This window comes from Macrobrachium rosenbergii, chromosome 25, assembly GCF_040412425.1.
Source record: "Macrobrachium rosenbergii isolate ZJJX-2024 chromosome 25, ASM4041242v1, whole genome shotgun sequence".
Classification (NCBI taxonomy): domain Eukaryota; kingdom Metazoa; phylum Arthropoda; class Malacostraca; order Decapoda; family Palaemonidae; genus Macrobrachium; species Macrobrachium rosenbergii.
The window spans coordinates 23815147-23821659 of NC_089765.1; the positions used below are offsets into that span (position 1 = coordinate 23815147).

Sequence of the window (6513 nt, forward strand, 5' to 3'; positions counted from 1 at the left end):
CGTTGGTTTAGGCTTTACTACTTTACACTTACCATTAGTTTTGGCTTTACTACTTTACACTTACCATTGGTTTAGGCTTTACTACTTACCATTGGTTTATGCTTTACTACACTTCCCAGTGGTTTACTACGGGCTTTACTACTTTACACTTACCATTGGTTTAGGCTTTACTACTTTACACTTCCCAGTGGTTTAATACTACTTTACACTTCCCAGTGGTTTAATACTACTTTACACTTGCCATTGGTTTAGGCTTTACTGCTTTACACTTACCATTGGTTTAGGCTTTACTACTTTACACTTCCCAGTGGTTTAGGCTTTACTACTTTACACTTACCATTGGTTTAGGCTTTACTACTTTACACTTCCCAGTGGTTTACGCTTTACTACTTTACACTTACCATTGGTTTACACTTTTACCACCATTGGTTTACGCTTACTACACTTCCCAGTTTTACACTACTTTACCATTGGTTTAGGCTTTATTATTTTACACTTTCCAGTGGTTTACGCTTTACTACTTTACACTTACCATTGGTTTACGCTTTACTACTTTACACTTACCATTGGTTTATGCTTTACTACTTTACACTTCCCATTGGTTTAGGCTTTACTACTTTACACTTACCATTGGTTTAATACTACTTTACACTTACCTTTGGTTTAGGCTTTACTTTACACTTCCCAGTGGTTTACACTTCCCAGTGGTTTAATACATTGGTTTAGACTTTACACTTCACTTAGCACTGGTTTAGGTTTAATACACTACCATTAGTTTTGGCTTTACACTTTACACTTCCCAGTGGTTTAATACTACTTACCACTTTTAGCTTTACTACTTTACACATTTGGTTTAGGCTTTACTGCACTGGTTTACTTTACTTTTATACACTTACCATTGGTTTTGGCTTTACTACGTTGGTTTAATACTACTTCCACACCATTGGTTTAGGCTTTACTACTTTACACTTTACACTTAGCACTGGTTTAATACTTTACTATTATACACTTCCATTAGTTTTGGCTTTAGTGGTTTAATACTACTTTACACTTATCATTGGTTTAGACTTTACTACTTTACACTTAGCACTGGTTTAGGCTTTACTATTATACACTTACCATTAGTTTTGGCTTTACTACTTTACACTTCCCAGTGGTTTAATACTACTTTACACTTACCATTGGTTTAGGCTTTACTACAAGTATTGGTTTAGGCTTTACTGGTCTCCATTGTTTACACTTACCAGTGGTTCAGCCTCGTCGCTTTAACATCTCGGGCCCAACAAGTAGTGAAGATTAGCAGCGTGGTTCGGCATTGACATCTCGTGAAGATTAGCAGCGTATCGGCAACAGCCGCAGCCGCGCCTTTGTAGACTGAGGACCCGCTTATCTCTACCTCAACGCGGTGCTTGAACACAGTAGAACGACCTGTTTCAACAACAGCTGCCAATATGAATGATTGCGTTATTTATCGAATCTATAGGAATGTTAGGACTGTTGACATGTAAATGTTGATCAATATTTTGGCAGAACCTAATTGCCCAAGAAAGATTCGTTAATGAGGATGGTTTAATTATTAAGAAGAAATATCAGAAGGATGGTTTAATTATTAAGAAGAAATATCAGAAGGATGGTTTAATTATTAAGAGGAAATATCAGAAGATGGTTTAATTATTAAGAAGAAATATCAGAAAGATGGTTTAATTATTAAGAAGAAATATCAATAGGATGCTTTAATTATTAAGAAGAAATATCAGAGGGATGGTTTAATTATTAAGAGAAAATATCAGAAGGATGGTTTAATTATTAAGAAGAAATATCAGAAGGATGGTTTAATTATTAAGAAGAAATATCAGAAGGATGGATTGATTATTAAGAGGAAATATCAGAAAGATGGTTTAATTATTAAGAAGAAATATCAGTAGGATGGTTTAATTATTAAGAAGAAATCTCAGAAAGATGGTTTAATTATTGAGAAGAAATATCAGAAAGATGGTTTAATTATTAAGAAGAAATATCAGAAGGATGGTTTAATTATTAAGAAATATCAGAAAGATGGTTTAATTATTAAGAAGAAATCTCAGAAATGGAAGTCTACAGAAACTCCCAAGCTCTATAACTTTAGGAGTTTCCAGGTTTCTAAGTGTCTAAGACTGCAAGACATACAAATGAATCACCTATAATGAAATTAAGTTAGTTAAGATAACAATGATTGTGATCTACCAACCAACAACTTGATAACTAACGTGAGAGGGATTTCAGAAAACAACTTACTAGAAGTGACAGGTGCGGTAAAGGCTTCAGAAGTCTCGTGGAGGAGGAGCAGAAGGAGGAAAATGTGGGCGTAGCCCATCCAAGACCACGCCCATGGTAAACCCATGGTACACCCTTGATGTCCGTGGAAACTTCACACCTGAAAAATGTGTAGCTCTAATACATACACACACAATATATATGTGTGCATATATATATATATATATATATATATATATATATATATATATATATATATGTATATATATATATATATATATGGGTGTGTGTGTGTATGTGTGTGTGCATAAATGGAAAAACAAGCTGAAACAAGATGATAGATGAAACGAATAATGGTTAAAAGAAATATGAAAGAGAGAGAGAGAGAGAGAGAGAGAGAGAGAGAGAGAGAGAGAGAGAGAGAGAGAGAGAGAAGCATGTTAAAGTATGAATAAATTAAGAAACAATTAACAGTTGATAAACAGCTAAAGTATATCAGTAAATTCAGAAAAACAGCTACATAAGCATATAGACAGATGGACTCGTAGAATCCAACTCTTCCAAACACGACAAGATTTCCAGGATGAACGAGGGCTTTTTTCAGTAAAACCTCCTTCTGTCCAACCATTTTCTGAAAGCTAACGAAGTGAATGCTCAATTGCTGCGGTTTTCCAAGCACGACAAGGGCCACTGCAAGTTTAAACGCCCTACTGAACTGCTCCTAGATTTTCACTTGCCTCGTCAGAATGATTTGTGGGTAAATGAGAGTCGAGAATTGCACCTGACCGAGATGAAGAAGTTGGGCAGCCGGGTGGAAAGAGACCACAGAGAACGGGCGAGAAGTAGAAGGCAGAAAGCAATCCAGCAGGAAGGGGAAGGCAAAAACCCTTCAGACTGCAAAATGTGTGCCGCATAAGACAGGTTGACAGTGGTCCTGCGTGTCGCAGTATATCCTTCTCCTCAGTGGACAGTTTTTCTTTTAAATTGTAAATAAAAACTCTGGTGGTGATGAGTGATATTATGTCAACGTACCATCTGTAAATCCAGCTGAACAAAACATAGCCAGAAGCATAACCTTATTAGAAAGCAGTTACAAGTAAGACAAGCAACGCAGGATACATCTCGACTCAGCAGCTACCCCATTGTGGATTTGCAAGCACGATGGGAGCAGCCAGGTTGCCTGGGATATCGCCTTTCTAGGAGCGTGTTTTGCTTTCCCATGAAGAACGCAGTAACTGCTTATTAATCAGTCAGTTGCGACCTATATCTTGCAGATATTTGAGAAAGCTTGTGCGTGTGTGTTTGTGTGTGTGCATGTCAGTGTTGTCAGTATTCTGCTACCAAGTGATGCACCTAGGCGGCTGCATATTGGTCCACAACTTTCAATAAGGAATATGCGACTGTGCATTACAGTTTACAAGGTCGCTCCCTTTCAGGCCAAAATTTGAGTTTAATGATTTTCCGATCTATGACATGTGTAGCCACTTTTCAGCTTGGACAACGCCGGCCATTCTTATCATACATGTACACACATACACACACACACACACACACACACACACACACACATATATATATATATATATATATATATATATATATATATATATATATATATATATATATATATATAAACCTGCAAATGATTTTAATGTCTGGTATACGAGACTCTGTATCAGTACGAACAGCATCAAAAGAGAGAGAGAGAGAGAGATAAAGAGCATTCTACTTAATCACATTTTTTATCTTGTCTCGAAATGAAGGCAAAAAATAGCCACCGCCAGCGAGATGAAAGAAATCTCCCGATCTCTTAATCATGACAGAGATAAGGAGAGATAAAGGGAAGGCAACTCGACCTGAATTTCGTGTTGAGGATGAGTGGATGTTGGCAGCGCATGAAGAGATTAGATAAGTCTGTCCTTTCGTTTGACTGGGATGAACCATGATAACGTATAATGATGAATTACATTATATGTGGGAAACTGAAAGCATATTGGAACTGGGAAATAAAATCTGAGCCAAAGGCCAGGCGCTGGGACCTACGAGGTCCTTCAGCGCTGAAAATAATGCTGAACCAGTTATCAGGAGAGGGTGGAAAGAGAATATGAATGGAGGCATAGTGAAAGGAATGAAAGGGGTTGCAATGCCCCAAACCATACGTTTCCTGAAACTTCGCTCTTAACGAAGATCCCTAAAGAATTTTACAATTCCCTGTATCATAAAACCTCGTGTTGAGCTGCAACTGTATTAATTTCATTATAAGCATGGCCCTATTTCTCTTCCTAATGTATGCAACTCTATAAGCATCCTTTAGCCTACGAGAACTCTACGGATACCACAAACCTCCGGCAACGTTGGTCAATCAGTCCACTAAAAGGTCCCTTCTCGCATAAATTTACTTTCGTATATCTCCCAAAACTTCGTGCCACTGACGAGGAAAACCTGCCGTTAGCTTTCCCCTAATGATTTACACGTGAAATTTTTGAGTAATTCTGCTAAACTAACAAACAGACAAACAAACCAAAACTAAACAAGATTGTAAACTCTTTCCAGGGTGTAAAGATGCAGCATGGATTGTAAAGACGCAGTGATAAACAAATAAGAGCCAAAATAGAAGACGCTATGTGTATCCATGGTTATACTTTGTGTGGGTGAATGATAGGCTGAAGGAAATGAACTCCTTGTTTGGAGTTGCTCGTAATAATTTGGGAACATCTCTCTTAAAACATCTTGTGGAAAAGCTATAAAGACACATAACAGAAATAAAATGATTTATAAATGCACCATAGACCATGGGAATAGGTTTGGGTTGTTTATATTCTCCACTGAGCTATTTATTTTGCGGAAATATTCAAAGAAAGGGAGAAAAATTCAGTTGGCCCACGTTACACAGACGACCATCGAAGGAAGCTCTTGAAAACTAGGGCAAAACTCTTCTGGGAAAATGAAGGGGAAAGGCGCTTGAGAGGAAAGCCCTTACTTTAATGAAACCTGAATTTTAAAATCATCTCTCTGTATGGTTGCAGAATAACAATACTGAGCTTCAATTTACAAACGAAGGTAACGGATGTGTTACTGTTGGGAAATTACAACAACTCAAGTTAGAAAGACGAATGGACTAAGGATGACTGCTTTATTAAATGTCACTTCCATTGGCCGCTTGAATGTACTGGCTTTAAATACAGTAAACCACTTTACAGTTTGGTAAATAACAGTAACAGCAAACGCAAAACACAGCTTGCAAAGAAAATTATACTAAGCAGAGGACAGGAGACAGCAATGAATGATCATGTGAGAAAGAAAGCATATAATTATGATTGTCAAGGGACGGAGCGGATGTGATATATATATATATATATATATATATATATATATATATATATATATATATATATATGTGTGTGTGTGTGTGTGTGTGTGTGTGTGTGTGTGTCACTGTGAAGCATACATGTAAATATCTATGAGTGTGTGTATGTTATCAGTAAACATTTACGTGTTCAATAGCCATTTACGTACCTCTAAAATCTTCTTCGAAGTAAAAATCCAATAAAAAGAGAAACCTTCCCTCGCGAGGAGGGCTACGCCACAAAATACTGCCGATGAAAACCCTTCGTACCAGAAGCACTTCACAAAACACTGGTTTATTTCCAATCTTTTTTTGCTATGCTGTTGAAACAAACACACCACACTCGCTGCAGTTGGAATTCACGAACAATTTGGCAAAAACTACACAAATTCAATTTTGCTCTGGTACGAGATTCCGCAGGCTCACCGAACTTGTTTCTAGAAACCACTTGTGCTCTGGCGTCGCTAGCATTTCGTCTCTGGTCTGTGCGGCTCTCTGATGTCCCAGATATCAACAGATCAGATAATTTCATAGATAATGATAAGAGCCAGTCAAGTGGTAGAGGAGGAGGAGGAGGAGGAGGGGGAGGAGGAGGAGAAAGAGGAGGCTTTTGATAGGCAGTGTCTTCTTGACCCCACGACGTGCCTGGGCTTATCTCTGTAAATAAAAAAAAAGAAAATAATAAATTTCTTATCTTCGTAGGAATACACTGATGACATCCTCTGTGAATATGAAATAGATGGACGATTTTTTTTTTTTTTTTACAAAAGCTGTGTATTTCATTTCCAACTATTCCATGAATCTTGCTTGCCTCATGTCATCGTCAGAAAAGCAATCACGCACAAAATGCAATGGTAAGTCACAGAGGGGGAATATTCCCTACAGTGAAGGGAATTCTCTATTAAAATTCTTTA

At 37.4% G+C, this 6513-nt stretch overlaps 1 protein-coding gene across 2 annotated transcripts in view; it reads right to left on the bottom strand.

Annotated features, from left to right (window-relative positions):
• Positions 1-6109, bottom strand: part of LOC136852456 (uncharacterized) — an 83303-nt gene extending 77194 nt beyond the window's left edge. Inside the window, exons 1-3 of one of the 2 annotated variants that reach the window (XM_067127087.1) lie at positions 5770-6109; positions 2275-2413; positions 1245-1443 (exon numbers count right to left, since the gene is read on the bottom strand). The gene's annotated coding sequence lies outside the window, so the exon portion shown is untranslated. The remainder of the gene's footprint in view (positions 1-1244; positions 1444-2274; positions 2414-5769) is intronic. The other variant, XM_067127088.1, reaches the window with a different exon arrangement.
• Between the last annotated feature and the right edge of the window lie 404 nt (positions 6110-6513).